Source organism: Phyllobates terribilis, unplaced genomic scaffold (assembly GCF_046119375.1).
Source record: "Phyllobates terribilis strain yellow unplaced genomic scaffold, ASM4611937v1 Scaffold_1__5_contigs__length_1240528914, whole genome shotgun sequence".
In the NCBI taxonomy this organism is placed as follows: Eukaryota; Metazoa; Chordata; class Amphibia; order Anura; family Dendrobatidae; genus Phyllobates; species Phyllobates terribilis.
Genome location: NW_027362761.1, coordinates 1,150,591,528 through 1,150,611,687, shown reverse-complemented (window position 1 = coordinate 1,150,611,687; position 20,160 = coordinate 1,150,591,528). Strand labels below are relative to the sequence as shown.

At 44.1% G+C, this 20,160-nt stretch overlaps 1 long non-coding RNA gene across 5 annotated transcripts in view; it reads left to right on the top strand.

Moving 5' to 3' along the window:
• The window catches only part of LOC141162391 (uncharacterized), a 70,489-nt gene that overhangs the window by 20,101 nt on the left and 30,228 nt on the right, over positions 1-20,160 (top strand). For 3 of the 5 annotated variants that reach the window (XR_012250773.1, XR_012250775.1, XR_012250771.1), the window contains exons 2-4: positions 5,683-5,759; positions 10,493-10,670; positions 11,458-11,563. This is a non-coding gene — a long non-coding RNA (uncharacterized lncRNA). The remainder of the gene's footprint in view (positions 1-5,682; positions 5,760-10,492; positions 10,671-11,457; positions 11,564-20,160) is intronic. The other 2 variants (XR_012250774.1, XR_012250772.1) reach the window with 1 other exon arrangement.

The following is a 20,160-nucleotide window of genomic DNA, read 5'->3' as shown; positions in this document are numbered from 1 at the left end:
CTGTTAGCGCTATACATGTATAGCGATTTTCAGAAGATTGTAGAGAGATTACAGGATTGCTAAACATTTTCTTGAAAGGATAAAGGCTATTGATGTCAGGAATGTGAATTTTTTGACTGCTCTCGCATTTTATGTCTGTTTAACCTCTTGGCACCACAGCCTAATAACAGCTCCAAGGTCAATACATTTTTAGTACTTTAGATAAAACGAACAAAATGATCATCCATACTAAAATTCTCCTACAGCGAACAACAAAGTAGTGACTGGAGCAATTTATTTGTACAGGTGGCCCTCCAAAAAGACCTGTAATATTGCAGTGCTAAGCTCACCAAGCCATCACGTAGCAAAAAGAAAGGAGTGAGGGAATGAAAGAAGGTGACTATCAGGATTGATCATAGCATCAGGGTGTGAATTTTTGATCACTTTTTGATTTTTTTATGACATTCACCATATAGGTTAAATGCCGTGATAATTGCTTTACTGCAGGTAGTTATGGATGTGACGATAAGTTGTTTTTCTTTTTTGACATATTAAAGGATTTTTAATATAGAGAAGGCATTTTCATAATTTTTTTTCTTTATTTTTCTTTTAACTATTTTTGGACATTGTTTGCAATTTCGTTTTTTACTTTCGCCTTACTTTCACTGCACTACTTATGTTATTTTACTAAACCCTGCCTCCAGCAAAGCATAATCAAGAAGACGTATTAGGCCTTGGCAATGTACACTTGACCCCTCTTTCTCAAACCCACGAAGAGTCTCCGTAGAGAAGTTGGAGGCCGGCTCTTCATCACAAACTCCCATGACTTCTCTTCAGGACCACGACTTTTCCTGTCCACAAGAAGAAACATGACATCTCTCACCAACTTTACTACTAGGATGCTCCTCTCCATCAAGCCATTCTCAGAGTGGGACGAAGCCAGTATAGTACCAGGAACTTGGCATTGGGAAGTCTTTCTACATTCATTGAGATCAGCTACCACCCCTGAGGACTTAAGAACCAACTGGAGTTCCTCCTCCTGGTTGCTGTATTGCAGAGACTTAGAAGATGCGATCACCATTCTTTTCAACAGACCACCTAGAAACTGAAGATACCTTCTCTAGGCCCATCTTCAGCCCGGTCCAAGATGACATGTCCTCAAGGCTACCAGGGAGCAGATTATTAGAACAATCATCTGGACTGTGTGGGGACATTGCCTCTGCTTCCCTTTGTTACAAGATGCCAGTACATAGCGAGTCGGCGACTAGCAGACCTGGCGAAGAAGATGGCGACACTGATGACTGATCTGGATCTGGACCAGACACCTCTTGTGACTCAACTGTCCCCAATGAAGCACCACATGAGTTCTCCAGACTAGAACGGGCACTTGAGTTCTCAGCTCTGGACGACCTATGGGAAAAACAGACAGCACATGGAAGGCGATCTTCTCTGAATACAATTCTCCTATCTGAAGCTCTAGTTGCTTGGAAATGACTAGACTGTCTTTTGGTAGGGCTTGTCCTTCACCTGACAACACCATCACCGGATTCTGGAGCTGTCGGACGGGAATCTGACACCGATTCTTCACTGCTGCAGCACGAACTTTCACGTCGAGCCAAAGCCTCCACTTGCCACAGATACAGTCACAGTCATCAGAGAAGAGGGAATACTCTTGCCAAGGACAGTCTCTCCTACTGACCAAAAGGTTTGGAGTTTTGTGGACTTCTCAGGACAAAGACCGCAGCAATACCACAATCCCTTTTCACAACTGAGTTCCTGCTTCTGCTCAGCCAGCCAAACACAGTCAACCTTATTAGATTCTGTACGGTGTAAAATGGCCACCGGACAGGTCCTTGAGGGGAGATATGTATCATCGAGGTTGGTAGCTTCGGTGATGTAAACCCGGGAAAGCATGCTCCAGCATGCATAGTTCTGAGAAGGTTAATAGGGCACCAGGGTGGGTTTTACAAGCAGTCATAAGAGATGGTAGGGAATGCCTGCTCACATATCCCTACCCCAGGGCGTGGCTTTGTAAATAGAATGGAGACCGAGTGTCTCATTCAGTGTCTGTGGCTGGAGGTGTGGAGACCTCCAGGGTGTTTTTGCTAAAGGACACTGACCATGAGCGGGCGAACCCACACTACTGAATGGACTTTTTATTTTCTTTTTTTTCACTCTGTGCCGGACAAGGCTGTGTTTTGTTTACTTCTAAAGTGCGGTTTATGCAGTTATAATAAACCTGCCTTGGACATTTTAAAGAAACCGTTTCCTGTGCCTACCTCAAATGCAGGGGAGTGAGTAAAACCCTACAATGGGTAGTTGCCTCAATCGGCTGGGGAACAGGTGGTTTTTGGAAGGACAGAGTAAGATGTGACAGTTTCCTCATACGCGGCATCTGTCTGGTTTGCTCCTGGAAGCTGGAAAGGGAAGATTTTGCAGATGATTCGGGACTCGGCTCATGGAAGATCTTTCGGAAGGCCACCAGAAAGGCCTGTAGGTCTGAGGTGATAGCATCCCCTTTCTCCCATAGGGGGTTGAGGCATGCTAGGGCATCTCCTGCTAAGTAAGACATAAGGAATCCCACCTTTGCCTGATCGGAGTGAAAGTGATGGCCCCAATATTCATAATGCTGCATGCACTGCTCTAGGAGCCCATAGGAACCCATAGCACTGCTTAGGATCCCCATAGTACCGTGGTGAATCTGAGAGGACGGGTTCCTTTCCAGGAGCATAAGTTGCAGGTCGAATAGACGCAGCGACAGGGGCTGCAACTTGGGTTGGTGCAGCAAATGTCAGGGCTTCCAGTCAGGCATCCAGCATTTGTATGTGAATTTTTTTTTTTCCTGTTGCTCATGCGCGCAAAACAGCCAATATAGCTCCAAGTGAGAAAGGCCATGGGGATCAGCGGGTTCCATGGCTGAAGCAAACTGTTACACACAGGTGGCGCACGTGGTTCGTGGACCCACTGTGTCACGGGGTTGGGCTTACCTAGGAAGGGCGTAACTAAGTGGCTACATGTTGTTCACTGGAGCTCCTGATGGTGGAGTTAGGATTGAGCTGCAGATAGCCACCAGGTACCACTCCTAGGCCGTCTCCGGTACTGCAGCTGCTGGCTCCCGGGGTCAGGTATGCAGACACGGATAAGGCTCGGACTCTGTTCAGACTACTAGGTTCTGGATCCTCTGCAGAATGGTTACTGACACGGACTCAGGTTTCATTCAGACTACTAGGTTCTGGATCTACTGGCAGAACGGTTACTGACACGGACATGGACTCAGGCTGCGTTCAGACTACTAGGTTCAGGATCATCTGCAGAACGGTTACTGACACAGAGTCTCAGACAAGACTGATTCGCAGACTGGTTTTAGCAGCCCGGATACATGGAATATTCGGATAGGTAAACGTTCAGACACACGGGTCTCTGATACTGGTTCAGGTACTGGCTGCACACGGACCAGGGGACTATGGGTTCAGGACAGGCCACGCAAGGACCAGGAACTACGGGTCCAGGACTAGCCACTCAAGAACCAGGGACTCAGGTTCAGGACACTGGCGAAACCAGGACCAGGGGACCTAACAACCCACTAGTTGCACCACTAACACACTAATGAAACTAGTTGCTTATACCCCTCCCTATTGGGGAGGGTGCCTTTTAAACAAGATGCCTCTCAGCTATTGGTTGGGGGTCATCTTGCAGGTGTGCGTGCTGGTCCTTTAAGAACAGGGCAGCGTACCGCTGGAAATTGTGGCGTGCACAACACAAGGAGGAAGGGACCACACTGCGTGGCTGGGGCGGTGCGTATTCCAGCGTCCCTCCATGGAGGGGGGAGGGGAACCATGCAAGGAAGCTGGCAATAGCGTTACAGAACTATTGATGAGGCATACCTGTTCATTGGAAGCCATTCCAGGTGACTGCCTGATGAAGCTGCTTGAGAGAATGCCAAGGTCACGCAAAGCTTTGCTCAGAGTAAAAGGGGGATACATTGAGGAATCTAAGGTTTAGCACATATACTGGATTATTTGACATGTGTTTCTTTACTCCATTTGCAAATATGCCTCTACCCTGTGCCAGCCATTGCACTGGTTACCCATTCACATCAGAATACAATACAAACTCATCTCTCTAACCCACAAAGCTCTCCACAGTTCTGCACTGCCCTATATCTCATCCCTCATTTCTGTCTATCACCCCTCCCGCACCCTCCGTTCTGCAACTGATTTGAAACTAACATCCTCCTTAATCTGAACCTCACACCTCTGTCTCCAAGACTTCTCTTGTGCTGCGTCAGTTTTGCACTGCCCCAAACGATCCAACTGATATCAAGCCCCCATGTCTTCAAACGTGCTTTAAAAACACATCTTTTTAGACAAGCCTAGCACCTCAACTCACCAACCTAGCTCTCCCCTGTTCCCTCCCACATGTTAATCTTAATCTGCCCCTGCGTATTCATCTGTCTCCACATCCTCCATGCACCAAATACCACATGGTAACTGCTGTTAGACAGATACTGGCTGATGACCATGTTCTACCTATTGTGTCCCCCCATTTCCATATAGATTGTAAGCTTGCGAGCAGGGCCCTCACTCCTCCTGTAACTATTGAAATGTGATACATTGTATTGTTTATATTGTCTGTACATGTCCCTACTTAATTGTACAGTGCTGCGGAATATGTTGGCGCTATATAAATAAAAATTATTATTATTATTAAATATGTCCTTTTGTGTTTTTGCTGCATGCACATTCCAAAAAGAAGGAAGCCTACTGAATCTACAGATGAAATTTTACACTTTTTAGTACAAGCTGCAACTGATCACAATTGTCTACCATAAACTTCTCATTTGTCGGTTTAGCGTAATGTGTTGACTGTTTTTCTAATAGTTTTATTGTTATATGTTACAAATATTATATAAAATATGTACAATAGATATACAAGATCAGGGCCAGTTTGGATCTGAATATCACCCCTGGTATTTAAAAGCACACATTTATCATTTGGTTCCTGATTGGTAACTTTTTTTTTACCATGCTCTAAGTCAGGGGTGGGGAACCTCAGGCCTGCGGGCCAATTATCCGGCCCCCGGGCAGTCTTTTGGGGACTGCAGCACTTGGGCCCGCTCTTTAGTTTCTTGTTGCTCTGTGAGCATGTGCTGAGGTGCGTGCAATGAAACCAGTGCCAGCATCACGATGTACTTTGTGGGCAGAGTTAGTGCGCGATTTGTGCGGCCCCCAAAGGATGGTATAAGTATCCAAATGGCTCTTGGCAGAAAAAAGGTTCCTCACCCTTGCTCTAAGTAAAGATTGTTTAGGTTAGTCAGTGTATGGGATCTCACAATAGAATGCAAACTTTCATTTACTGACACTGGAAGCTGCCATGATGGATTGTGGGATCCCGCAGTGGGATCAAACGGTAGTCCACTGACCTTTCACTAATTCCGTCCGCTGCATTTTTAATGATGCCACATCCCAAGACTTAAGTATCTGACAACTGTACTGGATAGAAATTGGCAGATGGTGGGCAGTGGACCTCTGATCTCCTGATAGGTGAAGATGCTATAGGTGGCAGCAGGATAAAACTGTTCAACTGTGAAACGGATGATATAGAGTTATATCCCTCATACATAGTCCAAATTTTCATGTTTTTTACTAAATAACTTACTAATTTTGAAGTTTTAAGATAACTAATAAGTGTTCTCTCCCATAGGATGTGCCATAAAAGTCACCCCCACCTCTGGCACCAGCTCGTATCTTCAAAGTGAGTGTCACCAATCCCCCTGTCTGGTCAGTATCCATCTTCCAATGATTGGAGAGATGGTGGTACACGAGCCGGCTCTCCTCATTCAATGTTATGGCAGTTCTGAATACAGTTAAGCAAATTTGCATTGCCAGATGTTTTTAGAAAAACATTTTTAAAAGTCGCAAAATTTTTTGCTCAAAGTTTCTCCATTGTTTGGGTGATGAAACATATCATATTTTTCGGACTATAAGACGCACTTTTTTCCTCCAAAATTTTGGAGGAAAGTGGGAGGTGCGTCTTATAGTCCGATATACATAAATACTATGGCTGTGGGTGGAGGGGGGGCCATGGGTGTGGGGAGCAGTGAATATTCATTTTCCTTAATAACCAGCACACTGTGCCTGTGTCCCGCTCTGTGCCGGAATAGTCACTGCTCCCCACGTCGGGACTGCGTGCGTGGGGAGCAGTGACCATTTATTCTCCCTAATAGCGCACACACTGTAGCCGGAGCGCGGCTCCTGCTGCGCTCTGCGGTCAGTGTGCCCGCTGTTAAAGACTTTGAATATTCACCACTCCCATGGGTGTGGTGAATATTCATAGTTGCAGAAAAAGTTTTTGACTTTTGGTGATTTTTACATCATCTTCATTTTTATAAAAAGGTAGCAGGAGGGGAATGACTTATCTCGGGTCAATAAATTCACAATATTTATTGGCATGAATTCTAGCAGAAATGTATTCTCACTCATTTACGAAAGATGTACCAAATTCATATTTCATTTCTCATCTAAGTTGTTGATGACCTCTCAAATACTCTTACTCTTACTCTTTCTCTTTGGTATTTAAAGGGATGGTCCACTAGTAGGACAACCCCTTCTCATACCCCACGCTTGGCCCCGACAAAATGAAAAGCTTATACTCACCTCACCTTGCCAGCGCCGTTTCCACGGTGTCAGCACTCGCGGTCCCAGGGCTCACGTGTGGTTATTGTGACATGTGACGCCAGAGCCCAGTCAACGCTGGCATCACTATCCCTGCCTCCTGTCAAATTGAACATGAAGAGGAAGTCGGGCTGCAGGTGATCTCTGACTTCCTCTTCATGTTCAATTTGTCCAAAGGCGGGGACATTGACGCCAGCGCTGATTGGGCACCAGGCGCATGTGTCACAATAACAGCACGGAAACCCCGGGACCGCGAGTGCCAACACTGCTGGAACGGCGCCGGCACGGGAGGTGGGTATAAGCTTTTTTATTTTATCAGGGCAAAGTGAGGGGTATGAGAAGGGGATGTCCTAGTAGTGGACAGCTTCTTTAAGTATGTTTATACTATATTATAATATTTGTTTCATTTTTATAATTTGTGTAAAAAAAGCAAATGATTTTTAAATTGTGTATATACTTGATGCTTTCTATACTAGAACAATCCGCTGCATTATCTGAGATCTTCTCTTCGTTCCATAAAGTCACATAAGGCCAAAAAAAAAACGTATAAAAAGCCATGAAAACAAACTACATAGCAAGCTCTTTTTAATGTTCGGCATGCAAAACGAGTCTAATTAGATATGCTACCCACTTCATTTATTAATGTCATGCAGGCAATGTTAAACAGTATGTAGTAAAACAGTTTATCAATAACCAAGGAATGTCATGGAGGTAACCCACTCCCCGAACGCTTCTCATGTCAGTGGTCTCAGGTGCATATCAAATCACAGTGCAACCTGACTTTGAACCTTTCGAAAGGAAAGAATAACTTTCAAGATGACTATTTGATACGTAGTGGGTTTCAGAGGGGCTAAGGATTCTGAAATGAATGTGAATGTAGCCCACTGTTCACAGGGCTCTGTGCAATTAACCCATTGACTGTCCCTTCTATTGCTGGCTTCATAGTCTGTGACTGTAAGATAGTGTGCTGAAAAATGCCTTAAGCAATTTCTTTAAAAACACTTATATAAATACCTTATAAACAAGTGATAATAGCCAAAAAGGATTCAACTCTATCCAAATACTAAGTAAAATAACAATTTCACATGTCTGACTTTTACGGTCCAAGAATAGAGTGCAATGTCTGGACCGGCTGCGAATCTCCAGTCCCGAATGCAACAGCCTCACACATGGTTATAAGTTTGTTGAGTTCGGGTCATGAGACCCGTGGTTGATCTGGACATCATGGTTCATATTCAGTCTGTGAATGTCGGACGTGTGAAATCGATCTTAGGCTCCTTTCACCAGGCCATCAGAGGCTCCGTATGAAGCCTCCATCAGCAATCGTTTCACATAAGACTGCAAGACAATGTGAAAATGATGCTAAAAGTCAATGGGTTCTGTTAGATGCTTGAGAGATCTGGCAGAGTTTTGTGGCTTCCATTGTTAACCTTATAAAAATGTGACCAAAGACAATCAATCAGAGTCAAATGACATGTGTATCTATAGTTGTACCTAAATCAATTACATTACAAGTTAAGTGCTTAATAGTGAAGAAAGAAATGTATCATTATGCCAATATTTCACACCCATAATGAAAACTGAAAAAAAAGATTTTCTAAGGCTAAGAAAACAAAAGCAGTTTTTTTAGTTTTTGAGCCAGAGTCAAAAGTTGGTAAAAAAGAAAGATGTACACCTTGTATTTCCCATTCCTTTTGGAATCCACTCGTATCCTGGCCTCAAAAACTGAACCAAAAATTACACAAAAAATTCACAAGGACTAGGCTAGATTTAAGAGGTATCTAGTCTCAATCCAAAAATTACATGTCCAAAAATTACATGTGTATGAGATTTCGGTCATTAAATTAGACCTTCTTCTGATACATGGATTGCACTCAAAAGAAATGTAAAGAAGATGATTATCATGCTTGAAGAGTGATTCATTGAATCTGCCGTCCAAGTGCCTTGTCCTTTTCATGTACTAAAGCGAGAGCCCACTAGTGCACCCACCTCTTTGGAGTGCTTTGGTCAACACCCAACAAAAATTCACGTGTAATTCCAGGGAGGATTCACATCACTTTGATCTTGGTTGATCATTCCATCAGGTGGTCCCATCCGAATAGCCAGAAAAATATTCAGAACATACCTCAATGGATCCGTTTTCTTTCTTAATATATGAAACTTTGGACTTTGCTTAAATTCCTTTCTGGCAGTGGCCGCCTTTTTTGCTGGACACAATAGTACAATAGAGTACACTTAAATGCTCATCAAAAACAAGACACCAAAGGAGGCAAGCCAAATCCAAAGTTTCGTATTTTCAACTCTGTGCCTCATTCTAGAATGGAAAGCTTGGGGCACATCTGGAGGTTTTCTGATGGTGCCCCTGACGTGGACCCTCTCTTAAAGAAACATATCTTATAAATCATTTCCCACTGTTCATAATATCATTCAATTAGAAATTGGAGCAAAAGTTACTGCTATTTCTTTAGTTAGAAAATATACTTTTAAGATAACTTAGACATTGTCAACCAATAGAGCTGCAATTTTCCCAGTTACAGTAATTGCAGTGATAAGAAAATTGAAAGATTGCAAAATAGAGATGTACCAGCTGTCATCTCGTTTTCTACAAAAGATAAGCCACTTCTAGAGATGTCTGGCTGTCACTTACTCCCTTCTTATTTAGAGCATATGTGCACTTTGCTAAGCAGAGCGTGCATGTGTATGAAGAGTCAGGAGAGATAGCTGTTAGCCAAACAAGTGTTTGCCAATGGAAAACTGATAACTACAGTGGTCACTGTATTCATGTAGGAGCTTAAAAGAAAGCTAGATGGGGATATTACGTTCATGGAACCAGAAACAGTTATGGAGGCAGAATCACAGTTCTGGGATAATGCATGCTTAAAGGGGTTGTCCACTACTAGGACAACCCCTTCTTGAGCTAAATGTTTGGCCCTGATAAAATAAAAAAGCTTATACTCACCTTCCTTGTTGGCGCCATTCCAGTGGTGTCCCGGGGCTGTCGCGTGGTTGTTTGTGACACGAGACTTCAGCGCCCAATCAGCACTGGCATCACTGTCTCCACCTCAGATAAATCGAACATGAAGAGGAAGTCCGGGCTGCGGCTGCTCTCTGACTTCCTCTTCATGTTCAATTCGACAGTGACGTCAGTGCTGATTGGGCACCGGGGTCACGTGTCACAACAACAGCAAGAGAGCCTCGGGGAGGACGAGTGCCGACAGTGCAGGAATGGCGCTGGCACAGGAGATGAGTATAAGTTTTTTTATTTTATCGGGACCAAGCATGGGATATGACAAGGAGTTGACCAAGTAGTGGACAACTTCTTTAAAGGAGCTGTCCTGGTCTTTAACATTGATGGCCTGTCCCTAGGATAGGTCATCAATGTCTGATCAGTGGGGGTGCAACTCCTAGCAGCCCACCAATCAGCTGTACTGGTGTTGATGGCGGCTAGAACTGCTCAGTGCAGAGCTTCACGGCACAGCTCCGTCGACAGAATAGTGGCCGGGTACTGCACATCCGCCCCCTATTGATTTGAATAATGGAGAACCCATATATATTTTTTGACCCTCACCTCTTATCATTGGTGTGGACACAGGACACCATTAGTTATTTGCGCTAATGTTGTTGTTCATCAGTTTTTAAGGTTTTTTTTTTTTTATCTTTCTCCTTGCATCGGAATTTTTTTGTCAAATTAAGTTGATGTATTTCTTTGTTTTTCTTTTTTTTTTCTTTCATTTTTTTATTTTCCTTATATTTATATATTTGATGTATGACTTTATGTATTCGGGCGTGCACATGGCTGTTCTTTGATGTTATGTCTTTTCGTGTTTGTGTCCATGCAGGCTTTGATGCCTCTTTGCTGCACCCATATTGGATACAACCTCCTTTTGTAATATAACCTGCCGACAATGGAGATGAGGCCGTATTTGGATGAGCAACATTAGGAAAGACCAATAATGTGAGATCAGTGGGGAGGCAACCCATTGCAGATAAGCAAATATACCAGGATAACTACTCAAGGTATGATGGTTCTTTCTAATGACGAGTGGGAGTTCTGAGGGATGTGCCCCCATTAATCACATGCTGATAACTTTTTGGAAAATCCCTGTGGTTGTTAATTCTGTTGACAAGTAGAATCGTAGCGCTTTTTATTAATGGGATACGTGACAAAGTTTAAGAGCAGGTCTGATTGGTTGCTGTTGGGCCCGGTGCCCCTATGATAACACTGAGCTGCCGGAGCAGAGATATGTATTGTCAATGGAGCACAGACATCGAAGCTGTGAAAGACACCGTGCTAATCCTTCTGCAGGACTAACATGATGCCTAGTATAAATGAATCAGACCTGTCCTAACACTTTAATACGTTAACTGTCCAGGAAACCCTCTGAGATTTCTCTGAGATAAACATGCACGAAACAGGCAATAATCTCTCTAATGTCAAGATAAGATCCACTTCTACACCGGATAGCTGAGCACAAACTTCACGTTTCGTATTGATTTTCATTGTATTGTTATAGTTGATACCTGGACCACAAATGTTATAGAGGGAAGCAAGATAATGATTGAAGGTAAAAGGCATTTAGATAAGTCGACTGCGGCCGTTAAAAACGACTGCTGCATGCAAGCCAATCGGCGGTTGTTTAATGGCCTATTTACACCAGGTTCCAAATTATTATGCAAATTGGATTTAAGTGTCGTAAAGATTTAATTTTTTGTTTTTCAAATAAACTCGTGGATGACATTGTGTCTCAGGACACTTCAGATCACTGTTATCAGTCTCAAACACGTGTGATAATTAATTTGCCAGGTGAGTCCAATTGAAGGAAAACTACTTCAGGTTGCAAGCAATATGGGAAAGAAAAAGGATCTCTCTGCTGCCGAAAAACGTGAAATACTGCAATGCCTTGGACAAGGTATGAAGACATTAGATATTTCAAGAAAACTTATGAGTGATAATCATACTGTGAAGAGATTTGTGACTGATGCAGAGCACAGAAAGGTTCCTGCAGATAAAGGCATAATGAGGACGGTTTCTCCCTGATAAATTCATCGGATTAAGAGAGCAGCTGCTAAAATACCATTACAAAGCAGCAAGCAGGTAATTGAAGCTTCTGGTGCCTCTTGATTCAAGGAGACCTCAAGGTGTAGGATACTCCAGAGGCTTGCAGTTGTGCATAAACCTACTATTTGGCCACCCCTAAACAGTGCTAACAAGCAGGAACTGTTGCAGTGGGCCCAGACAAAGCTAATTTTAAAACAGTTTTGTTTACTGAGGAGTGCCGTGAAATCCTGGATGGAGTAGTGGATGGCCATCATGTCCCAACAAGGCTGCGACGTCAGCAAGGAGGTAAAGTCATGTTTTGAGCCAGAGTCATGATTTCAGCCGGAATCATGGGTAGAGAGCTGGTAGACCTCTTGAGGGTCTCTGAAGGTGTGGAAATGACCTAGGCAAAATATATAGAGTTTCTGTCTGACCACTTTCTTCCATGGTACAAAAAGAAGAACCATGCCATCTATAGCAAAATTATCTTCATGCATGGTAATGCACCATCTCATGCTACATTTGAGCCATTGGCTGAAATGGGCATAAAAGGAGAGAAACTCCTGGTGTGGCCACTAGCCTTCCCTGACCTCAACCCTATTTTGAACCTATCCTCAAGCAAAGATCTAAGAGGGTGGAAGGCAGTTCACATCAAAACAGCAGCTCTGGGAGGATATTCTGACATTCTGCAAAGAAATGAATGCAGAAACTATTCAAAAACTCACAAGTTCAATAGATGAAAGAATTGATATCTAAGTAGGGGTCTTATGTTAACATGTAACTTGGCCTGGTAACAGAAACCTGTCATGTGAAAAAATGCTATTAACCTGCAGAACATGCCCAGCGCCCGCACTTAGAGCTTTGCTGCCTATAGGAAATTAACTTTATTCCGCTCAACATTTGGGTTCAGTCACTGGGGTGGTGCAAGTGCGGATTTAGTCACCGACCAGTGTATAGATAGCGGCGGCGGCTGTGACTGCACCCCTGGCACTAACTGACAGCAGGATCAGCATTAGAGCTGGCTGTCAGTCAGTGCCGGAGCATGTTATTACAGTCGCCGCTCTCTATACTTCGAGCAGTGACTGAACCCTGTTTTGCAGAATAATTTGGAACAGTGCATTTTGAGTTTTTTTAATTTTGAAAAAAATACTGTTATCATTGGGAGGTTTGTCCAATAAAATGTCATTGACGATTTGAACATTGTACTGACTCATTTGCATTGATCATTTAGGAAATTCAGGGAAAAATAGCATTTGCATAATAATTTGAAATGCAGTGTAGACAGGCCAATCACACTTCCATCATTAGTAAAAGCGTTCTGCGTCCATAGAACTTGGTATCGACAGCACATCAACTGTTTACATAGGAAGATGTGCTGCCGAGAACAATGATTTTTAAGCAAGCATAAATACCATCTCACCGATGCAACAGTGTTTTGCTCGTTCACTAGGTGATGGCTGGCCTGATAAAATAGGCCAAGTAATTGGGAAATGCGTGCTCCTAGCAAAGCTCATTCTTTATTATTGGCCTGTTTAAATGGGCCATAAGGATCGGTCAGATATTGGCCATTCAAGGACCCAAGCAATCTTGTATGGGATGTTAAATATATATGACATTACCAGTCTTAAAGGGAAGCTGTCACCAGGTTTGACCGATATGAGATACGGCCACCACCTTTCAGCCTTGATATACAGCATTCTATAATGCTGTGTATATGCCCCCGATCCTACCTGCAAGACAAGAAAAAGAGCTTTAATTATATTCACATGGGGATGGTCTGGTCTGAGGGACGTCGCTCGTCTTGGTCGGGCACCTCCCTTCTTCTTGCATTGCCGTCCTTCTTGTTGCTTCATGTGGAAGATGCATCCCGTATGTCATCCACGCAGTCACCATGGCATCACGCTTCTGCACAGGTGTACTTCTCTGACCTGACGATGGCAGAGCAATGTACTGCAGTGCGCAGGCGCTGGGAAAGGTCAAAGAGCCCTAACGCATGCGCACTGCAGTACTTTGTTCTGCCCTCATCAGGGCAGAGAAGTATACCTGCGCAGAAGTGCAATGTCGTGGAGACGTAGGGACGCGTCATCCACACGAAGCAAGAAGTAGGGAGGTGCCGGACCAAGATGAGCAACACCCCTGGGACCGGACCACCCCCCCAGGTTAGTATAATAAATGCTCTTTTTCTTGTCTTGCAGGTCGGATCTGGGGCATATACACAGCATTATAGAATACTGTATATCAGGGCTGAAAGGTGGTGGCCGTATCTTATATTGGTCAAACCTGGCGAAAGGTCCCCTTTAAAGCTCCCATACAGATTAGAAAGAAGTTGTCTGGACTCACCAGGTAGTCATGTGTATGGGAGGTTGGGAGAGGTAAGTGTCAAGCGTTCAGTCAATCGCATTCCAGGTGTGTGGGCACCTAAACTTCCAGAGCTTTATGACAGATCTAGAGCAGCTTTCCATATCTAATAGTTTAATATTGGCCAACTCTACCGTTTTCATTCCAGTGGGATCAGGCAATCATATACTGTGTTCAAGGGCCTGTTGACTATACCCGACAGATGATGTTGGGTGAAAAAATCAGTTATATTGAATTTCAACTCCTGACTTTTTTGCTTCCAGAGAAGATATTAGATCCATAACTTAATGATCCATATCACAATATAGTGTCACAGGGATAACTGTAAATCAAACTATGCTACTTAGCGAAATCCTTAGACCAAGGGAGCCAGGTAGACACAAGTGAGCACTTGGGCAAGTATGTACAGTAATATACTGTATTTTTATTAGCAATATCTGAATACGATAACTAACACCCAAAAATAAAAACAGATGCCTCTTGTGTGAGGGACACATAGAATGCCAGCCCAGTATATAGAAATATCATTGCCAAATGCACCCTTATAGATAGCATGGATAAAGCCAAACAAGGATAAGCACTGCATAGAATCCCCCGTTGTTACAGAATCTAACCATTATATGGATAGATACACTCAAAGTGCATGTGCATATCAAAGAGGGAGGTTATTTTCTATTTAGGTGGTCAGGTAGTTAGACAGCATGATAGTTTCCCACTTAAAGAGCCAAAGAGCAAGAAATAAATAGATTATGATTAGTGTTGAGCGAGCATTAGTGTACTCGCCCGAGCATCACGCTACTCGGGATGTTCGGTGAGCACCGACCATTTTCGGGTTACTCGGGCGGGAGCTTGGGTCTCCGCCCTGCATGTTTGGCGCTCTTTACTGAGCCAATGAACATGCAGGGATTGCCAGTCACTGTAATGCCACAGCCATGTTGTTTGTGGGCATTACAGTGATTGGCTGGCCGCACAGCGTCACCTCGAGTATTTAAAACCGGGCGCCACCATCTTGGACACAGTCGCTCCGGATCAGACAGTGTAGAGACAGTGCTGTTGATTTAGGGAGAGATATATCCTGCGAAATAGTTAGTGTAGGGTCTGTAAAGGCTGCCAGATCAAACAAACAGTCCTTCTCAGGACTAATATCCATCCAAGATATCAGGCAGGCAGGCAGGCTGTATAGGAGACGCAGTGGTTATACGAGCAAACACTGCATTACAGTCCTGTGTGTTCCTGTTGCTGAAATTGCTGGACTTAGCTCTAGGTGTCGGGGGCCAGGAAAAATCCTTTTTTTTTCATCTAAATCCTCTTTTTTTTTCCTCCTTCACACTGTACAAATACCCGTCTTATTAACCTTTTGGTGCCCCTACCCCCCCAAAAAAAAGTGTGTCTCTGATTTTTCAGGCACAAATATATCTGTTGAAAATAGTCTGGTGTAGGCCAGAGAAACAGAAGTGTGGTTTTGCAGTTCCATGGTTCAAACCTCTGTATTATCCACTTTTGGGCCGTTTGTATCTAAAAAAAAAACAGTTTGAGTGTGTCGCTCACTGTTCAGCCGCAAATATATATATTTAAAAAAGTCTGGTATACACCAGTAAATTATAACTGTGGTTTTGCTGTTCCACGGTAAAAAATCTCTATTATCCTGCTTTTGGCATTTTTTGCCGTTAAGAAAAACAGCAGTGTCTCCTGATTGTTCAGACAGAAATATATCTGTTGAAAATAGTCTGGTGTAGGCCCGAGAAATACAAGTGTGGTTTGCAGTTCCACGGGTGAAATCTCTGTATTATCCTGCTTTTTTGCATTTTTTGCCGTTAAGAAAAACAGTAGTGTCTCCTGATTGTTCAGACACAAATATATCTGTTGAAAATAGTCTGGTGTAGGCCCGAGAAATACAAGTGTGGTTTTGCAGTTCCACGGGTCAAATCTCTGTATTATCCTGCTTTTTTGCATTTTTTGCCGTAAAGAAAAACAGTAGTGTCTCCTGATTATTCAGACACAAATATATCTGTTGAAAATAGTCTGGTGTAGGCCCGAGAAATACAAGTGTGGTTTTGCAGTTCCACGGGTCAAATCTCTGTATTATCCTGCTGTTTTGCATTTTTTGCCATAAAGAAAAACAGTAGTGTCTCCTGATTGTTCAGACACAAATATATCTGTTGAAAATAGTCTGGTGTAGGCCCGAGAAATACAAGTGTGGTTTTGCAGTTCCACGGGTCAAATCTCTGTATTATCCTGCTTTTTTGCATTTTTTGCCGTAAAGAAAAACAGTAGTGTCTCCTGATTGTTCAGACACAAATATATCTGTTGAAAATAGTCTGGTGTAGGCCCGAGAAATACAAGTGTGGTTTTGCAGTTCCACGGGTCAAATCTCTGTATTATCCTGCTTTTTTGCATTTTTTGCCGTAAAGAAAAACAGTAGTGTCTCCTGATTGTTCAGACACAAATATATCTGTTGAAAATAGTCTGGTGTAGGCCCGAGAAATACAAGTGTGGTTTTGCAGTTCCACGGGTCAAATCTCTGTATTATCCTGCTTTTTTTCATTTTTTGCCATAAAGATAAACAGTAGTGTCTCCTCATTGTTCAGACACAAATATATCTGTTGAAAATAGTCTGGTGTAGGCCCGAGAAATACAAGTGTGGTTTTGCAGTTCCACGGGTCAAATCTCTGTATTATCCTGCTGTTTTGCATTTTTTGCCATAAAGAAAAACAGTAGTGTCTCCTGATTATTCAGACACAAATATATCTGTTGAAAATAGTCTGGTGTAGGCCCGAGAAATACAAGTGTGGTTTTGAAGTTCCACGGGTCAAATCTCTGTATTATCCTGCTTTTTTGCATTTTTGCCGTAAAGAAAAACAGTAGTGTCTCCTGATTGTTCAGACACAAATATATCTGTTGAAAATAGTCTGGTGTAGGCCCGAGAAATACAAGTGTGGTTTTGCAGTTCCACGGGTCAAATCTCTGTATTATCCTGCTTTCTTGCATTTTTTGCCATAAAGAAAAACAGTAGTGTCTCCTGATTGTTCAGACACAAATATATCTGTTGAAAATAGTCTGGTGTAGGCCTGAGAAATACAAGTGTGGTTTTGCAGTTCCACGGGTCAAATCTCTGTATTATCCTGCTTTTTTGCATTTTTTGCCGTAAAGATAAACAGTAGTGTCTCCTCATTGTTCAGACACAAATATATCTGTTGAAAATAGTCTGGTGTAGGCCCGAGAAATACAAGTGTGGTTTTGCAGTTCCACGAGTCAAATCTCTGTATTATCCTGCTTTTTTGCATTTTTTGCTGTAAAGAAAAACAGTAGTGTCTCCTGATTGTTCAGACACAAATATATCTGTTGAAAATAGTCTGGTGTAGGCCAGAGAAACAGAAGTGTGGTTTTGCAGTTCCACGGTTCAAACCTCTGTATAATCCACTTTTGGGCCATTTTTGCCTAAAAAAAAAAGAAGTTTGAGTGTGTCGCTCACTGTTCAGCCGCAAATATATCTGTTTAAAATTGTCTGGTATACCCCAGTAAACAATAACTGTGGTTTTGCCATTCCACGGTAAAAAATCTCTATTATTCAGCTTTTGGTATTTTTTCCGTAAAGAAAAACAATAATAGTTTCTCCCTGATTGTTCAGATTGTTTAAAAAAGTCTGGTGTAGGCCAGAGAAATAGAACTGTAGTTTTCCTCTTCCACGGTTCTAATCTACTTTTTATTACCCTTTTTCCATTGATAGTGCGAGTGTAAGCTATTTTACTTCCTTTACAATGGGCAAGGCGCGTGGCAAAGGACGTGGAAGTGGACGTTCTGGTGATGGTGCGTGCAGAGGACGGGGCCGTGGCCAAGGTGAAAATGTGCCACAGCCAACAGCCACATCTTCTCGCTCCCACTTCTTGACCGAATTACTAGGGAAGCACAGAACAACACCAGTATTGCGAACTGATCAGTGTGAACAGGTTATTAATTGGATAGCAGATAATACTTCCTGTTACCTGGGCACCACCACCTCCGGTCTGTCTTCCACACGGTCAACTCTTAGTAGCCGTAAGTCTCGACTGCATACTCCTCCTCACCCTGATGCTCCTTCCTCCCACCATGCCGAGTGTCGTCAGACAGCAACTGATCCCACACTTGGACACTCTGAAGAGCTGTTTACTGGTCCATTTCCAGATTTGTGCCACTCACCTGCTCCGCTTGAATTGGTGGAAGAGGAGATCCCATGTTGCGATGCCCAAATATTTGAACAGCCACGGCCACAGGAAGTCGACGCTGGCAAATTGTCACAAGAGGTGGACGATGACGAGACACAATTGCCACGAAGTGAGGAGGATGATCGTGGTGCGCAAGTGGAAGAGGAGGAGGTGGTGGATGATCTAGTAACTGACCCAACGTGGCAGGAGGACATGCAGAGCGAGGCCAGCAGCACACTGGGTGAGGGAGGCAGAGTACCCCAACAGGCAGGAAGAAGCAGTGTGGTGTCCGCACACAGAAGGCGGGAAACAGTTCCCCGTAACACCAACACGAGGGCTGTTGCCAGTACAACCTGTAGGTCTTCCAGAGTCTGGAATTTTTTTAAAGACTCTGCTCATAACCCCAAAGAGGCCATTTGTACCACCTGCCATGCCAGCATCAGCAGGGGTGACAAAACTACCAGCCTGACCACCACCAGCATGATCAGGCACATGGCAGCAAAGCACCCGACTTTGTGGGGTGAACCCCAGGGTCCACGACCAGTGTCAGCGGGTGTCACCACTGCTTCTTCCGCTGTTGTGCGTGCAATAGAACCCCTTGTTGTGTGTGCAAGGCAATCCCCTGTCCATACTGCATGCAAAGATGCCCCCTCCTCTCAGTCTTCACTTGTTATGGCAGTTTCTCAAGAAACAGCATCAATGTCCACGTCCCTCCGCAGCGTTCAATTGTCCATATACCAGACCTTTGAACAAAAGCAGAAATTCGCAGCTAACACCCCACAGGCCACAGTCCTAAATTTGCACATTTCACGACTGCTTGCGTTGGAAATGCTGCCTTTTAGGCTGGTGGAGACGGAATCCTTCAGCAACCTTATGGTGGTGGCCGTCCCTCGGTACTCGGTCCCCAGCCGACACTATTTTGAACGGTGTGCCATCCCCGTACTACACAAGCACGTGTCCCAAAACATCTGCCGTGCCCTCAACAACGCAGTTAGTGGGAGAGTCCACCTGACAACGGACACGTGGACAAGTGCTTGTGGCCAGGGACGGTACATCTCCCTGACGGCACACTGGGTAAACATAGTGGAAGCCGGGACCCAGTCGGATCTTGGGACGGAACACATCCTACCCACACCGAGGATTACGGTCCCTATGTCAGTCAGAGTTCCCCCACAGTGTACAGCTCCTGCGCATCATCCTCCTCCTCCTCCTCATGTTTCCTCCATCTCAGATATCACCACATCAGTTACAAGCTGGAAGCACTGCAGTACTGCCTCCGCCAAGCGGCAACAGGCTGTGCTGAAACTCATAAGCTTAGGTGAGAAACCTCACACTGCTTGTGAGTTGTGGACAGCTGTGAAAGAGCAGGCAGATCTGTGGCTGAGACCGCTGAACCTACATCCAGGCACGGTCATGTGTGACAATGGCCGTAACCTGGTAGCGGCTCTGAGGCAAGGCGAGATCACACACGTACCATGCCTGGCTCATGTGCTTAACCTCGTGGTTCAGCGGTTTCTTAAATCGTACCCCGAGTTGCCAGATCTGCTCGTCAAAGTACGCCGCCTGTCAGCCCATTTTCGCAAGTCGGCCACAGCTTCCGCCACCCCTGCTGTGTTGCAGCAGCGTTTGCAGCTTCCGTCACACCGACTGGTGTGTGATGTCCCCACACGTTGTAGCTCTACCCTCCACATGTTGCAAAGGATTTGTGAGCAGAAGAGAGCAGTTGTGGAGTACCAGCTGCAACAAGGCCGTCGATATTCAGGTCAGACTCCACACATAAGACCTCAGGAGTGGACCTGGATGTCTGACATATGTACCATCTTGACAAACTTTGAGGAGTCCACCAAGATGGTGAGTGGCGATGACGCCATCATTAGCGTCAGCATTCCACTTGTCTGTCTTTTGCAATGCTCTCTGCAGAGAATTAAAG